Source organism: Gorilla gorilla, chromosome 1 (assembly GCF_029281585.2).
Source record: "Gorilla gorilla gorilla isolate KB3781 chromosome 1, NHGRI_mGorGor1-v2.1_pri, whole genome shotgun sequence".
In the NCBI taxonomy this organism is placed as follows: Eukaryota; Metazoa; Chordata; class Mammalia; order Primates; family Hominidae; genus Gorilla; species Gorilla gorilla.
Genome location: NC_073224.2, coordinates 14574418 through 14593244, shown reverse-complemented (window position 1 = coordinate 14593244; position 18827 = coordinate 14574418). Strand labels below are relative to the sequence as shown.

Here is an 18827-nt window from a genome sequence, read left to right as displayed (position 1 = left end):
ACAAAATCTGTCCCATAACAAAGCTAGAAATACAACGGTGTAATAAATTTGGTATACCTAAGAGCCTGAGAAAAGGTACAGCTGCTTAAGAATAAGTTATAGAAAATCTTTGTTAAATACTCTAGGGAAAGATTCAGGCATCTTCCTACTTATCTAACTTTTTAGTGTATTCTAAACTTGGCCTGGAAGGAGAGGTGTGATCTTGGCTTGGTGATTCCTGTAGATCTCTGGACTTTGGCTGCCTCACCTTTACCTGAAACTGTTGAATGGGATGCTAGATTCCCTCCAGCTCTGACATTCCATGACTAAAGAAAGTCAAGGTTTAACACTGACCTTGACATCCTGGGGCAATGGAGAGTTTTAGGGTATGCAATTGTCATGCCTGAAAAAATGTCAAAACATGGTTAGGGTTCCTCTCCTTGTTCAGGAGAATAAAATAGTATATTTTAAACATGCTAGTATAAATCTTATAAATAAAATAGTATAAATCTCCCTTCTGTTAAGAGAATGTAGAAATAAAATAAATAAAATACTAAATACTAAATAGTATTAGTATAGTAAATAGAAATAAAATAAATAAAATACTAAATAGTAGAAATAAAATACTAAATACTAAAATAATAAAATACCAAAGTTTGCTCAAGGAAAAGATGAAGTTAGATATGTGTTTCCTTTTAAGCAGGTTTTCATGAAAGAATTTTTTTTGGCAGGTCACTTGAGCTTAAAAGGAGTATTGTTGTTTCAGAAATAGCACAAAAAGCTGTTCCCCAACCAGGGATGCAGCAGAGGCAGAATGTTTACCACCTAGGGTGTTAGTGAAAGGCCCTGTCTCTAAACATCCCACGTTGAGATAACTTCAATGTTTGATCAAAAGTAAATCTTATCCTGTAATAAGTGAGCAATGTTGTTTCCCCTCACCCCTCAATATTGAAGCAATGACAAGATAAGTCCTCTCCTGTAGACACATTTACCAACCAAGTGAAACATGGCGTCTTGTCGGCCTTAACCGCTAGACTTGAGAAAATGGAATTTTCATGAAATAAGAGTGCCAATTCATAAAATACATGCCATTAGTTTTGATTTAAATTCTAAACAATCTTATCCATGGTCTTCTTTTATTTTTATTTTTTAATTTTCCCTTCCATTCTTTGATTTTTAAGGAGTCTCCTTACAAAGTCAGAACAGTTTTTGTTTTTACCATAGCCACCATGGTTAACTTTTTCTTTAGAAAAATGTTCAGTGATATCCAAGGGCAGAAAACCAAACACCACATGTTCTCACTCGTAGGTGGGAACTGAACAATGAGAACACTTGGACACAGGGCGAGGAACATCACACACCGGGGCCTGTCGTGGGGTGGGGGGAGGGGGGAGGGATAGCATTAGGAGAGATACCTAATGTAAATGACGAGTTAATGGGTGCAGTGAACCAACATGGCACATGTATACATATGTAACAAACCTGCACATTGTGCACAAGTACCTTAGAACTTAAAGCATAATAAAAATTAAATTAAATTAAAAAAAGAAAAATTTTCAATGAAACAAATGCACTTCCTGAAGTTACTAAGCCCACACAAATGAATGAATGAATGAATGTCTCTCCTGTAGTTCTTAAGCCCACATGAACAAATGAATGAATGAATCAATCAACGTCTTTCCTATAGTTGTTAAGCCTACATTTACATAAAGGGGAGTTGCTCTTATACTGACACTGTCAAAACCCTCTACCTCCCTTCCACTCCCTCCCTGCCAGGTAAAAGCTCCACCTAAGATAGAAGGCAACCCAGGTTCCAAAGTAATTTCTCCCTCACCTGTGAATGACCAGAATTATTATCCTCTAAGTGCTTCTATTGTCACTTGAAAAAGGTACCTGCTTACCTGATTCAATTAATTCACAAGAAAACTAGGAGGACCGCTTGGTTTACTCAAGGAATTGGGACTAGGAAAGTTTGTTAATGCGAACAAGCCACCTAAATCTGTGATTCTCAAAGATCTGAAGTCCATTGCTCTGAGGACTAGAAAACAGCCCAGGGCTGCAAGTGTTTCCTTCAGGTTGCAGGGAAACAACATGCAAAAAGGTTATGCTAACATTTGGGACGCATGAACTAAATTCGCTTGTTAATAAAATTTCCTGAGGCCTCTAATTCGGACTTTCCTAGAAAGTCTGCCTGTCACATCATACTCAGCAGAATCACAAAGTTGTGAATGCACACGTCCTTGGATAATTGGGATTCCAGTAATTTTCCATTCCAAGAGGATGTTTTATTACTGCTCCTCAGTGTTCTGAGTTGGTCATGATTTTCAGAGACTGATGTTTATGAATTTAAGTTGAAAATTTATGTTTATGTTATCCTCATCAATTTAGTTTGTTATAAGTTGTTTGGTGAATCCCATACAGTGCAATGAAGCATATTAGCATCAATGACATTTCTAGACTATAAACTTCCAATTATTTCACCAATAAAATATGTATACTTTACAGTACAAATGCGAGTTATCCATACCCCATCTTCTGAAACAAATATGTCTGTTTTCCTTGTATATTCCCACCCCTAGTCTAGACTTTTGCCTATATAGTGTCACTTTATTATTATCGCTAAGTTATTTTTCTACCTATAACTTACCTAGAGTAAGATAACACAGCCATGGAATCTTTTACCCTACCTAAATGTGTCATAACAAGATGTCTTTGAAACTCAGCTCTAAATGCTAGCATGGATGGAAAACTATGGTCCAATTTGCAAGGCTGGCTTACAGAGCACAAAGAGATACAGTTATGAAAGGGCTGGACTACAACAGAAGTGGTAGGCCAATAGATCTATATAGTCAGCTTTTTGTCATGTAATTTATTAACTATGATAGAAATGCATTTAAGAATATCAAGTATTTCTCTGGCTCTTGACACAGTTGACTTAACCTTTTGCTGTCTAAGGAACTGAGGCTTTCCTGTTCTGGGTGCTACTGGCAAATGTTCTAGTACTTGAAGTCGGGATGCACAGCCACTGACTTATCAGTGCAGCCACCTGTGTATTGCAACTGGCCATTAAATTAAACACCAAGCCACCTGGGTTTAGTTCGGTCACTTACGTAAGTGTATTTAGCATTGGTAACCCTGCTTTATTAAAGTGCAGCAGATGTGCTCTTCTGTCCCTTCTGTCCCTTCTGTTTGTGGTTCTTTGGGAAAGTTCTGATATTTGCTTTTGTTTTGTGCTTGCTTTCGTGTTTTTATATCTTGTATTTATCCTTGAACATATTTTGAACATTTTTTTAAGGAAAGAAATTCTTTTGTGTATATATAGATACTTGCATGATATACTGTCATCAAGGTTCGGTTCCTCAAAAGGTCTTGCAGCTGTCAGGTGTGATGTACTCCAACCATCAAAGTTCTATGGAACACGGTTTGTATGTAAATAAATGTGGGGCATTTGGCCCTTGAAACTGGAGGACATTACGGTAGGTGAAATAAGCCAGAAACAGAAAGTTAAATAACGCATGTGCTCATTCATATGTGGAAGCTAAAAAATAGTTGATCTTACAGAAGCAAAAAGTAGAACAGAGGAAACTAGAGGCCGGGATAGGCAGGAGGAAGAAGGGTTAGGGAGAAATTGGTTAAAGGATAGAAATTTAGAGCTAGAGAGGAGGAATAAATTCTAGTGTTCTGTAGCACTGTAACATGACTATAGTTAACAATAATGCATGGTTTCAAAGAGCTAGAAAGAGGATACTGAATGTTCCCAGCACAAAGAAATAATAGTGTTTGAGATAATGAATATGCTAATTACCCTGATCTAATCACCGTACGTTATATGTATTGCAACATCACTATGTACCCTATAAATACATACAACTATTATGTGTCAATTAATTTTTTTTTGAGACAGAGTCTCACTCTGTGGCCCAGGCTGGAGTGCAGTGGTGTGATCTCAGCTCACTGCAACCTCCGCCTCCCAGGTTCAAGGGGATTCTCATGCCTCAGCCTCCCAAGTTCCTGGAATTAAAGGTGTGCGCCACAACGCCCAACTAATTTTTTTTATTTTTAGTAGAGATGGGGTTTCTCCATGTTGGTCAGGCCAGGCAATGATCCACCTGCCTCAGCCTCCCAAAGTGCTGGGATTACAGGCCTAAGCCATCGTACCTGGCCAATTAAAAAAAAATTTTTTTTAAGAATTCTCTAGTTCATTCCTACTATATCCTGGGCAAAAGCTAAACATCTGTGCCAGATGCATTTATTGTCTTTCTCTCTCTCAATCTCTCTCCTTTCATTGAAGCTTCCCTTTAATTCCCAAATAAATCCAACTCCCTTCCATATTGAACACCATACCACTGACTCAGCATCATTTACATCTTGCAGGGAGGTTCTTTCTCTCTCTTTTTCCCCTTATCTATTCATCCATCCATCTGTCTCTTTCTCTCATTTCATTGCCAAATATTTGGGAAAGCAGTCCAAGGTTACTGCTGCCTTTGCTTCTTCACCTCTCATCCTCTCCGTGAAATCTGATCTCCCTACATCTCTCATTTTCTCTCTTGATTCTCCTTATGGTGATTTCTTCTTAAATGTCAATGTTCTCTAGGTTCCAACTTGGGCCCTCTTTTTGTCTTAGTCTACATGTCCTCTCTGAATGATCTCATCCACGACCATGGCTTTAACTATAACCTGACTCTAGTGATTCAAAAATCTTTCTGTCCAACACCAATCTCTTGTCTTTACTTTAGAATTGGATAGCCACTGCATGCTGGGTGCCTATAGCTAAACATCCAGCTATCTGTAAGTCTTGTAAACACAACAACGGTATGGAAATCCAACTGAAAAACACTCATGCCCAGTGGACCATGAATTTAAGGCAAGTCTGCTGGAGTGAGAAAAGCATAAAACCCAGTCAGAAACCTTGGGTTCCAATCCCGGCTCAATTGTTTTTAGTCATAGGGCAGGTCCTCTATCTATCTGACTGTGATTTTCACTTGTAGAGTATGGCTTACTGTACTTTAAAGATTTTCTGGCCGGGCGCAGTGGCTCACGCCTGTAATCCCAGCACTTTGGGAGGCTGAGGTGGGCGGATCATGAGGTTAGGAGATGGAGACCATCCTGGCTAACACGGTGAAACCCGGTCTCTACTAAAAATACCAAAAAAAAAAAAAAAATTAGCCAGGCGAAGTGGCAGGGGCCTGTAGTTCCAGCTACTCAGGAGGGTGAGGCAGGAGAATGGCGTGAACCCATGAGGCGGAGCTTGCAGTGAGCTGAGATCGCGCCACTGCACTCCAGCCTGGGCGACACAGCGAGACTCTGTCTCAAAAAAAAAAAAAAAAGATTTTCTGTGAGGGATTAAATCAGATAATGTATGTAAAGGTGTGATGTAAGCTTGTAAGTGTTATTCCAATTTCTGATATGCTATTATTTAAAATGTAGTTGGACAAGCAGGAGTAACATTTAAAATGAGACAAAAAGTACAATCCACCAGAAATGCAAATATCAAATTAATTTGTCCCAGTAAACTAAATATATAATGGTTTTTACACTTTAATGTACATCTGAAAGAGCTTATTAATAATGTCAATGCTTGAGCTATAGCCCAGATTTAATTGGTTGGGAAAGAGGTCAGTAATCTGTACTTCAAAATCATCCCAATTGTCACAGGCAAGTCAGGGCCACACTTCAAGAAATAGTGAAATATAATGCACTTGAGGGATGGCCAATCCTCAAAATATTCTAAGGACTTGTAAAGGCTTCAGAACTAGTTCCTTCTTGGGAAGCACATTGCTTCTTTTGCTGAGTTCAAATTGTAATGAATTTCAAGGCTTCCAATTCTGGGCTTTTTACATAAAGCAATCATTCCTTCCTCACTCCCAACACACACACATAATTTTTAATATATAAATAAATATATATATTTACATTTGCATATTCTGTTTTCATTAATGGAATTTTTTTCCTGTATACTATATGAGTAATAATGTAAAGACACGAAATAAAACAGACACTAATTAGGCATGTTTGAATATCTGTTGCTACCAAACATTTTCTATTTCTCTTTTCATATCTCTGCTGATGGGTTTAGATGAAAAGACTACAAGCCTGCATACTTACAGGGAGGAAGGAGCCAAACTGGAAACCAGTAGCACAGGTCGGTAGGAATTAATCTCAGCAGGCTTGCTTCAGCATTAGGAGACACAACCAGCAAAACACTTCCAAGCTGGTGGCTTAGTTAATATGTGAAGCTATTTTTAGTACAACAGAGAGCATTTCTAGAGATTGAGATTATAAACCAGGGATACATCCCAAACATATTAATATGGTTTTAATTTTATTTTACAGATACCATGTTTCAGAATATTTTAATCTCCATGTGAATAACTGTTTTTATTTTGTATGTATGAATGATATAAGTATGCATATAATACATTTATATGCACTAGCATTATTCATATACATGCATACCTACATGTAAAAATCTGGGTAAGAGAGTAAATCAGATGTTTTAGTCCTTGTATATATAAGGTAAAAGCCAGACCTTTTAATGACTTACACATTTGATCAGGAAGTTTTGTGTTTTGAAATGACAAAAACTTGGAATATTTTCAAAAGGAGTAGAATACTTTCGGCCATAATTTTCATTTTTAAGATGCCTTAAATGTTTTAGTTCCTTTTAATAAATAGTCTTACACAATGAGTTGGTTCTCACTGTCGTATTAGGTAAATGGGTTTTGTTGTTATTCGTTTTTGCTAAAATGGGTTTTGTTGTTTTTCGTTTTTGCTAAAATGGGTTTTGTTGTTTTTCGTTTTTGCTAAAATTAGTTCCTTTTTATTAAGGAAGTTATATGAAAGTCCATCACTTCCACAAATTAGGAGACTACACTACTGCAATTTGGCTGAATCAGTGGATATTTTTAATGTTGCTTATTTTGTGCTTTAAAATTGCAGTTATCCCAGAGCATCTGTAATTTTGTTTTTTTTTATTATTTTGAACAAACTGTTATCTGTTAAATTAACAATAAGAAAAATATTATTTTATCTATGTTTATTCATTCTTCAAAATTCTTCCTTTTGTTTTTTTTGTTTTTTTTTAATTTTCTTTTTTTATTATTATTATTATACTTTAAGTTTTAGGGTACATGTGCACATTGTGCAGGTTAGTTACATATGTATACATGTGCCATGCTGGTGCGCTGCACCCACTAACTCGTCATCTAGCATTAGGTATATCTCCCAATGCTATCCCTCCCCCCTCCCCCCACCCCACAACAGAATGATGATGAGATATTCCTGGTAAGATGTAATGTTTTATTTTTCTTCCTGGATCTATCTCTGATCTTGTTCCAGGGCACATCAATTTAGAAACACTCATCGATTATGATAGCTTTGAGAACAAACATTGGAACATTAACATGCTAATTTTGTTCTTTACAGGTTGATGGTAGAAAATGTATAAAGTTTAAAAACATGCAAGTCTTATTAGCATTCTGCTTAGATAAATATAATCTTATTTTATTTCTCTCTCCTTTTATCCATGCCCTGCCAATTGAGAGTGCCAGGTTTCTCTCCTTTTCTGTTTCACAGAAGCTCCACAGCTAAAGGGAAACCAAGGCGGAAAATAATTACCTCAAAAGAGACATTTTCCATGACACTAATGGCTGGATTTCAGATACTTTCCAAAGCTCATTGGAAAGGGAGAACTCATGGAGAAGAAACAACCAACTTTAAGTATCCCATTACTCTCAGAGGTTGACTCAGAGCCTATTCCATGTAGAAATACTGAAGAGGGTGTAAAAAAGAATGAAAAGCAGAAACAAAATAAATAAATAAAAACAACATAGTCATGCTTTGTTTATCCTTCTTTCCCTTGCAAAAATCTGCTCTCTGGAGTCTGCTCTGGCATTTAAGGAGCTTGGAAGTCATCCCTCCCATCCAATTTCACGAAGAAAAAAAAAAGCTGAAGAAGTAAAAACCAACAATTCCTCTTAAATCCCTCAGAGGATTGATGTCAGAGGGCAAACCATTGACCCCATGTTTGGAGACAAAGACAGAAATGTACAGAGAATCATGACCTAGAGTAACAGAAACCTTTGGGAAAACCAACATTGGGATAGAAAAACTTAAACTGCAACTGATTAGTTGTTCGAGGCTCAATGTGGATTAATTTGAGCATTAAAAACTCCTTTGAGGATCAGGGAGCAGTTTTAAGGGGGCTACCACACATTTGTGACTTTTACTTCCAGGAGCCCTACTAGGTTTGCACAATGAGGGTCAGGGAGAAATTTCCTGATGCTTCCAACAAGGAAGAGGGAAAAAGTAACCATTCTGAAATACACCCAGGTCACTCTGTTCTTCTTATGGCCTGTCTCAAAAGAAACTGTATTACCCAGAGCCCAGCAGACTGAGATTATAGCAGAGCCTAAACCACCGGGGAGTAGGGAAATATCCAACTCCAGCCCCTCTATCCTTCCCATTGCACCTAAAGAGGAAAAACCCCAAAAACCCAAGGAGCACGTGTGGAGATCACGGCCCAGGGGTAGAGGCTCACTGTGGGACTGGGTCCTAATCATCAGATTATACAAAGCATCCCCCTTCCCCTGCACCTTACCACAATACCAGTAGGGCTCCTGTATAATAACAGATGAACGCAACAGAAAGAACTGTATGACCCATGCCTTATTTAAGAAGAAGTTTCTAGGAAAACCCAAAGACAACAGCGGGGAATAAAAACAAGGACATCAGAGGAGATGTTAGCCTCTAAAGCCTCTAGCTACAGCAAACAGTAAACACAGCTCAATTACTAGCCAGATAAACATAAAACCTCACAGTAATGGCCTGTATGCCTCATTTATTTAGTACATCACATCCTACTGTCAACAACAACAAAAATTCCAAGGCACACTAAAAGACAAAAAACACAGTTTGAAGAGTCAGAGCAAGCATGAGAACCAGACTAAATATGGAAAATATACGGGAATCATCAGATATGAAATTAAAAGGAACTATGATGAAATTCAAGAAATAAAAAACATAATAGAAATGAAGAATGAAAAATTAGTTCATCAATAGACTGGACATGATTGAGGAAAGAATCAGTAGAGTTTGGACATGTGTCAAAAGAAACCTCCAAACTGAAATACAAAGAGAAAAAAATGTATAAAAAAGACAGGAAATGTCAGGCGCAGTGGCTCATGCTGTAATCCCAGCACTTTGGGAGGCCAAGGCAGTCTGATCACTTGAGGCCAGGAGTTCAAGACCAGCCTGGCCAACATGGTGAAACCCTGTGTCTACTAAAAATACCAAAAAAAAAAAAAAAAAAAATTAGCACATGGTGGCTCATGCTTGTAATGCCAGCTATTAAGGAGGCTGAGCATGAGAATTGCTTGAACTCAGGAGGCAGAGGTTGCAGTGAGCCAAGATCATGCCATTGCACTTCAGCCTGGGTGACAGAGTGAGACACTGTCAAAAAAAAAAAAAATAGAGAGAGAAAGAGAGGACAGAACAGAATGTCTAAAAACTGTGGGGTCATTATAATATAAAAGGCATAACATACATGTAACGGGAAAATCAGAGAAGAAAGAGAGAAAAGAACAGAAGACATATTTGAAGCAATAATAACTGAGATTTTCCCCAAGTTAATGACAGATGTTGTTATGAGCTTAATTATGTCCTCCTGTTCCCCCAGCCTCAACTTATGTCAAAGCCCTAACTCCCAGTAACCTCAGAATGTGGCTGTATTTAGAGATAAAGCCATTAAAGAGGTAATGAAGGTCACATGAGATCATAAGGGTGAGGTCCCAATCCAATATGACTGGTGTTGTTCTAAGAGGAAGAGACTCAGGAGATGGGCCTATACAGGGAAAAGGCCATGTGAGGACACGGGAAGGTGGCCTTCTGAAAGCCAAGGAGAGAGCCTCAAGAGAAATCAATCCTGCCAGCACCTTGTTCTTGGTCTTCCAGTAGCCAGAGGACTTCTACCCTCACATTTATTGATGAGATAATAAATTTCTATTGTCTAAGCCATACAGTCTGTTATATTTTGTTATGGTGTCTCTAGTAAATGAATCCACCAAGCCACACAACCAGGAAACTCAAACAACACCAAACATGATAACTATCAGAGCAACCACAGACATATCATATTTTGACTTCAGAGAACCAAACATGAAGAGAAATTTTGAAAGGAGCGAGGGTGGATGGGATGAGGGAAACCTTACCTGGAGAGAAAAAATAAAATAACTGCTTTGAATTTCTCATCAGAAACCATGCAAGCAAGAAGAGAGTGGGGTGATAGATTTAAAGTATCTAAAGAAAAAACCCATTAACCTAGAATTCTATATCTTGTGGAATTATCAAAAGTGAAGGAAAAATAAAGACTTTCTTAGAAAAACAAAAACTGAGAGAATTTGTTGACAAAAGACCTGCCTTGAAAAGAATGTTTAAAAACAGTTCTTCAGAAAAAGGGAGAATGATATACGTTGAAACTACATAAAGAAAGGAAGACTATTAGAGAAGGAGTAAATGAACGTCAAACAAAATCTCTTTATAGAAAGTTTCTTAATTGATCTGATGGATAAAAAAGTGTTCAAAATGACACCAGCAACAATGCAATCGGTGGTTATAGCCTAAAGGAAAGGAATGACAGCAATATTATAAGAGATAAGAAGGAGAAAGTAGGAATACTCTGTTATGGGATACTTGCATTACATGTTAAGTGTACAGTGTTACCTAAAAATGGACTTGGATTCGTTGTAAATGTATATTGCTAACTCTAGAAAAACTGTAAGACATTTAAAAGGAATTATAATTGATACTGGGCAAAAAGGGAAAACAGAATTATATAAAATGTTCATTTAAAATCAGAGAAGGCAGAAAGAGACAGGAAGACAAAAGGAAACTAATATAAAACAGTTATAAACATTAATGTAACAGTTATAGATATTAAACCAACAATATTAATAACCACTTTAAATGTGAATGATATACATCAAGTAAAAGACAGGGACTATCAGAGTGGATATAAAACAAAACCAACTATATTCTGTTTACAAGAAACTTGCTTTAAATACACAGACACAGATTAAAAGTTAAAGGATGACGAAAGATATGCCATGCTAAAACTAATCAAAATAAAGCTAAATTAGATAAATTAATTTCAGACAAAGACTCTAGAAAAAAAATTTTTCAGGGATAAATTTCTTTTATCGCATAACAACAGAAGGTTCAATTATCCACAAAGACATAACAACCTTAATGTGTATGTGCTTAACGACAGAGCATCAAAATACTTGAGGTAAAAACTGACAGATTACAAAGAGAAATGGATGAATAATTACTATCATTGGAGGCTTCCACACAAATATATCTGTGGTTGACAGATCTAGCAGGCAGAAAATCAGGAAGGACAGAATCAAACTAAGCAGCACCATCAATTAGCTGAATTTAATGGCCATTTATAGAATAATTAATGCAACAGCAGCAGAATCTATAGTCATCTCAAGTTCTCATGACATGCACCAAGATAGACCACATTCTAGGTCATAAGACACACCTTAAAAATGTAAAAGAATAGAAGTCTTTCAAAGTATGATCTCAAACAATAGAATTAAACTAGAAATCAACAACAGAAAGAAGCTGGAAAATCTCAAAGTACCTAAAAATTAAACAGTACACTTCTAAATAACACACGGGCCAAAGAAGAAGTCTCGGGAGAAATTTTAAAGTATTTCAAGCTAAATGAAAATGAAAATACATGTTATCAAAATTCACAGGATGTAGTGAAAGCAGTGCCTAGAAGGAAATTGAATGCATATATTAGAATAAAGAAAGATCTAAAATCAATAATCTAAATTCCCATCTTTGAAAACTAGAAGAACAAAAGCAAATTAAATCTAAGCCAAACAGAAGAAAACAAATAATAAAAATCAGAGCAGAAATCAATAAAATTGAAAATCAATAGAGAAATTCAACGAAACCAAAATCTGGGTGCTTAAAACAATTAATATTGATGAGCCTCTAGCCAGGCTAATTAAGAAAAAAAAAAAGAAGACACCAATTACTGGTATAATAACTGAAAAGGAGGCCATCACTGCTGATCCCCTTTATCCTAAAAATAGTAAAAGAATATTATGAACAACTCAACCCCACAAATTTGATAACAAATTTTTGGTTCAAAAATTTGAACCAAGTTTTTGAAAGATACAATCTACTGAAACTCACACTGGGAGAAATAGATAATCTAAATATGCTTATACTTATTGAAGAAATTGAATCAACAATAACAACTTACCAAAACAGAAAGCCACCAAGCCCAGATAACTTCACTGGGGAATTCTACCAACCATTTGAGGAAGAAATAATACTCCGTACAATCTCTTCCAGAAAATAGAAGCAGAGGAATATTTTCTAACTAATTCTACAAGGCCAGCATTACTCTAATACCAAAGTCATTAAAAAATTACCAAAAAGGAAGACTACAGACCAATACTTCTCATAAACATAGATGCAAAAACCACCAACAAAATATTAGCATATTACATCCAACAATGTATAAAATATTATACATCATGACCAGGTGATATTTATTCCATATATGCAAGAATGGTTGACAATTTATACATTAATTAATGTAACCCATCACATCAACAGGCTAAAGAAAAATCATGCAATCATATCAATACATGCAGAGAAATCGTTTGCCAAAATCTAGCACCAGTCATGATAAAAACCCTTAGCAAACTAGAAATATAGAGGAATGCTCCCAACTTGATAAAAAAAAAAATGCCTACAAAAAACCTACAGCTAATACAGTACAAATGAAAAGTCTCTCTTCTCCCTGCCCTCATGCCTAAGTCAGAGTCTCCTAAAGAACCGAACAGCTGAGGAAGCTCTTCATTGGAGGACTGAGCTTTGAAACAAGGTGAGAGCCTGAGGGGCCATTTTCAGCAATGGGGAACGCTCACGGACTGTGTGGTAATGAGAGATTCAAACATCAAGAGCTCCATGGGCTTTGGATTTGTCACATAGGCCACTGTGGAGAATGGGGATGTGGCCATGAATGGAAGGCCACACAAGGTGGATGGGAGAGTTGTGGAACCAAAGAGAGCTGTCTCAAGAGAAGATTCTCAAAGACCAGGTGCCCACTTAACTGTGAAAAACATATTTGTTGGTGGCATTAAAGAAGACACAGAAGAACATCACCTAAGAGATTATTTTGAACAGTTTGGAAAAATTGAAGGGATTGAAATCATGACTGATTGAGGCAATGGCAAGAAAAGAGGCTTTGCCTTTGTAATCTTTGATGACTATGACTCCGTGGATAAGACGGTCATTCAGAAATACCATACTGTGAATGGCCACAACTGTGACGTTAGGAAAGCCCTGTCAAAACAAGAGATAGCTAGTGCTTCATGCAGCCAAAGAGGTCGAAGTGGTTCTGGAAACTTTGGTGGTGATCGTGGTGGTGGTTTTGGTGGGAATGACAACTTTGGTCGTTGAGGAAACTTCAGTGGTCATGGTGGCTTTGGTGGCAGCTGTTGTGGTGGTGGATATGGTGGCAGTGGGGATGGCTATAATGGATTTGGTAATGATGCCAGCAGTTTTGGAGGTGGTGGAAGCTACAATGATTTTGGCAATTACAACAATCAATCTTCACATTTTGGACCCATGAAGCGAGGAAACTTTGGAGGCAGAAGCTCTGGCCTCTATGGTGATGGAGGCCAATACTTTGTCAAACCATGAAACTAAGGTGGCTATGGTGGTTGCAGTAACAGCAGTAGCTACGGCAGTGGCAGAAGATTTTAATTAGGAAACAAAGCTTAGCGGAAGAGGAGAGCCAGAGAAGTGACAGGGAAGCTACAGGTTACCACAGATTTGTGAACTCAGCCAAGCACAGTGGTGGCAGGGCCTAGCTGCTACAAAGACATGTTTTAGACACATACTCACGTGTATGGGCAAAAAACTTGAGGACTGTATTTGTGACTAATTGTATGACAGGTTATTTTAGTTTCTGTTCTGTGGAAAGTGTAAAGCATTCCAAGCATTCCAACAAAGGGTCTTAATGTAGATTTTTTTTTTCACCCATGCTGTTGATTGCTAAATGTAATAGTTTGATTGTGATGCTGAATAAATGTCTTTTTTTTAATGTACTGTATAAAGTTAGTCTGCTCTGAAGCCATCTTGGTAAATTTCCCCCAACAGTGGGAAGTTAGAATTCCTTCAGGGTGATGCCAGGTTCTATTTGGAATTTATACACAACCTGCTTGGGTGGAGAAGCCATTGTCTTCAGAAACCTTGCTATAGTTGAACTGATAGTTACTGTTGTGACCTGAAGTTCACCATTAAAAGGAAATAGCCAAGCAAAATCATAAAATTATTGGTTATAAAAATGAGTGTTGGCACATCTTATGCAATATACTAAATTGAATAATGGTACCAGAAAAAATTATAGATGGGAATGAAGATTGTGTATCATCTATTATCATGTGTAATCAATAAATGATTTAATTCTCTTGAAGAAAAAAAAACTAGATGCTTTCCCACTAAAATAAGGAAAAATGCAAGAATGTCCCCTCTCGCTACTCCTATTTGCCATTGTACTGGAGTCCTAGGTAATGGAATAAGACAAGAAAAAGAAACAAACGGTATATAGTTTGATAAGGATGAAATAAATCTTTGTTCAGGAAGACATGTTTGTCTAGGTAGACAATCTCAAAGAAACAACAACAACAAAAACTCTTAGAACTAAGTGATCATAGCAAAGTTGCAGGGTACAAAAAAAGTCAGCGGTTTTCCTATGTACCAGCAATGAAAAATTGAAATATGAATTTCAAAACACAATACTATTTACGTAACCAGCAAAACTTAAGCATACATCTAACAAAGTATATAGAAGATATATATTAATAAGAGTACAAAATTCTTTTAAAAGAAATCAAAGATCAAAATCAATGGAAAGACATACCAAATATGTGGATAAGAAGACTCAATATTATTAAGATGTAAGTTCTTTCCAACTTGACCTGTGAATTCAATGCAATCTCCATATAAATCCTAGCATACTTTGAGGATATTGACAAACCGATTCCAAAGTTGAAGTGGAAAGCAAAAGACCCAAATTACACAACACAATACTGAAGGAATGCAATGACAGAGAGTTGACACTACCAAACTTCAAAACTTACTATAAACGTATAGTAATCGAGGCAGTGTGGTATTGGCAAAAGAAGAAAAAAATAAATCAAGGAAAAAGAATAGAGATTTCAGGAAGAGACTTAGACAAGGTAGAAAAGGTAATCGAATGGAGAGAAGATCCTATTTTCAAAAAATGGTGCTGGAACAACTAGACCTCTACATGCAAAAAAATAAAAATAGACTCCAGATTTTACTAATTTCACAAAAATTAACTTAAAATAAATTATAGAACTAAAAATAAAATGTAAAACTATAAAACCTTTAGAATATAACATAGGAGAAAATCTAGGTGACCTTGAGTTTGGCAATGACTTTTTAGACACAACATCAAAAGCACAATCTATGAGAAAAAATTGTAAGTTGGAATTTATTAAAATTTAAAACTTTGATTCTTTTAAATACACCATTAAGACACTGAAAGACAAACTACAGACTGGGGGAAAATCTTTGCAAAACATATCTGATAAAGCACTGGTATCCACAATATACAAGGAACTCTTACAATTCAACAATAAGAAAACAACACAATTAAAAAATCGGCAAAATATAATATCTGAACAGAAAACTCAACAAAGAAGAAGAACACTTGGCAAATATGCATGTGAAGAGGTGCTCAATATCATATGTTATTAGAGAATTGTAAATTTAAAAAACAATGAGATACCACATCTATTAAATGGCTAAAATCCAAAACATTGAAAACACTAAATGCTGGTAAGGATGTGGGGCAACAGGAACTTGCATTCATTGCTGGTGGGAATGCAAAATAGTGTAGCCACTTTGGAAGACTGGAAGTTTCTTACAAAGCTAAATATACTACCATATGATCCACTTTCCTAGGTATTTGCTCAAATGAATTGGAAACGTATGTCTTCAAAAAAAATCTGTACATGAAGGTTTATAGCAGCTCAACTCATAATTGCCATATGTGGAATTGATTAAGATGTTCTTCAATGGGTGACTGGATAAACTATGGTATATTCATAAAATGGAATATTCAGTGATAAAAAGCAATGAAATACCCTGCCATGCAAAGACATGGAGAAACTATAACAAATCTTGTTAAGTGAAAGAAGAAAAGGTTCTACACTGTGTAATTCCAACCCTATGACATTCTGTAAAAGGTAAAACTATGGAGGCAGTGAAAAGATAAGTGTGTGCCAGGGGTTAGGGTAGGGGTATGGATAAATAGGCAGAACACAGAGAATTTTTAGGGCAGTGAAACTAAATGGTGGATAAATGTTATACATTTCTGAAAACCCACAGAATGTATAACACAAAGAATTAACCCTAATATAAACTATGGACTTTTGTTAACAATTATGTATTAATCTTGGCTCATTAATTGTAACAAACGTACCATATTATGGTAAGTTTTTAATTATAGGGGAAAGTATAGGTGGTACTGAGGCATTTTATTGGAACTCTCTGCATATTTTGTTTAATTTTCTGTAAACTTTGAGATTCTCTGAAAAAAATGAAGTCCATTAATTTTTAAAACTCTGCTCCCTAGAACATGATTTTAGGAGCCACTAACACCTGGCTTCAAAAACAGACATGCAGGGATGGATTCATTAAAAGTGAATGACAAAGGCTTGGAAAGTTCTTCAGAGGACAATAAAATAGAACTGTAGAGGCCCTCTTAGAGCTCTTATAAAACAAGCAACTGTGTAAATTAAATGCCAAAGGGAATCCAGATGAAAAAAAAACACACACAATTTGTGTTAACGGAATGGATATATTTGAAAGCACTGCAATGTTTTAGATAAAGAAATAAATAATGTCTACTTTTAGAAAAATGAATTTCTTTCATTTTCCCCAATATCTTAAATTCTCAGTTTTCTAATATTATAGATAATGGAATTATTAATGGATTATGCAGATATTTAAGGCACTGTTATTTTATCAGCTATTCAAGGTTCAAGACACAGTTCTAAAGTCATATAGGCTATTAATTTGGTTTTATGTGTTTATTTCAAAATTCTTTTAAATTAGTTCACCATGTATTTGATCTCTTTAGTTGGTCATAAATCCCTTGTCATCTCTTCCCCAAAACAAAACTTTGGATATGGCAAGCTTTCTACCAATGGTAACTGACCAACTTAAAATCTGTCCCTGAAGGAAAAATTACTATTTATCTCAAATCTGCTATAATTATTTTATGTCAGCCTACAATTGCTGTGGTTGGCCAACTAGAATACTTTCTTTTTGCTGGCCTCTTATTATCATGTATGAAAGATGTATTGATTCTCAACATCCTTTTATTATTACTTTAGTATGGTTTTGGCAAGTGGAACTTCATCTTGTCTAGTTGTTTGGGAGCACTAGCTACAGTCTTTCTCCATGGGTCTGAAAACCTTCACAACATACTGGAGAAAAGACAGGCCTTCGGTTGAACATTTACTGAGGCATAAATCATCACCCTACAAGATGTTTTGAACAACTTTAATTGTTTAAATTGGGAGGTTCTTATGTGGGGAACAAATTTTTCCTTCTGCAACTGTCATATGTTGGTTTTGCCATACACACCAGAAAGTCTGTATCTCTCCCACACACATCTCTCCCTTCCATACTAAATATATATTTTTTTCTGGCTAAATATTCCTTGTCCTTCAAATTCAAAATTTAATCCAATTCAAAAATTAATGTGGTTACCATGATCTTGACAAAATCTACATTGTCATTAAGGTTTTTTAAGATAGCCCAAGAACCAAATGTAATATTAATTGTATTACCACTAGGATGGCGTGAGTGATGCTGTCACCTCAGGTGCAAAATCTAAGGGAGTGTCAAAAAACTCGGTAATCAAAATAAATAATATTTTAATGCAATATTTGCAAAAATAAAATTAATCAAAATAATATTTTAGTGCAATATTTGAAAAAAATAAAAATTAATGCAAAAAGTTCAAATGGACAAGGATTTGGGTGTGATGGGTGAGATGAGTCATACAAGTAAGCACAGGGGAGGCTCCTGTCTTTTTTGGACATTTCAATTTCTCGGAGTTAAAATCCTATTTGGATATTAGAGATTCAACCCTTGAAAGGAGCCAGCCTAAAGACATTGTTCCATTTGTACTCATATCTTTTTTTAAATAATAATTTTAACTTTTAGTTTAGATTCAGGGGGTACATGTGCAGGTTTGTTACATGGGTATATTGCATGATGCTGAGCTTTGGGGTATGACTGATCCCAACACCCAGGTAGTGAGCATAGTCCCTAGTAGGTACTTTTTCAGCCCTTGCAACCCCTCCATCATTCCCCCCACCAGTACCTGCCAGCGTCTATTGTTCTCATCTTTATGTCCATGTATACCCAATGTTTAGCTCCCTCTTATAAGTGAGAACATGTGGTATTTGGTTTTCTTTTCCTGTGTTAATTTGCTTGGGATAATGGCCTCCAGCTGTATCCATGTTGCTGCAAAGGACATAATTTTATTCTTTTTCATGGCCGTGTAGTATTCCATGGTGAATATATATTACATTTTCTTTATCCAATACACTATTGATGGGCGCCTAGGTTGATTTCATGTCTTTGCTGTTGTGAATATCGCTGTGATGAACATACAAGTGCACATGTCTTTCTGGTAGAATAATTTATTTTCCTTTGAATATATATCCAGTAATGGGATTGCTGGGATGAATATAGTTCTATTTTTAGTTCTT

General features: G+C 36.2%; 1 protein-coding gene and 1 pseudogene across 12 annotated transcripts in view; one reads left to right on the top strand and one right to left on the bottom strand.

Moving 5' to 3' along the window:
- Positions 1 to 18827, bottom strand: part of RGS7 (regulator of G protein signaling 7) — a 590397-nt gene that overhangs the window by 130854 nt on the left and 440716 nt on the right. The window lies entirely within an intron of this gene.
- On the top strand, positions 12608 to 14081 carry LOC115931034 (heterogeneous nuclear ribonucleoprotein A1-like; annotated as a pseudogene).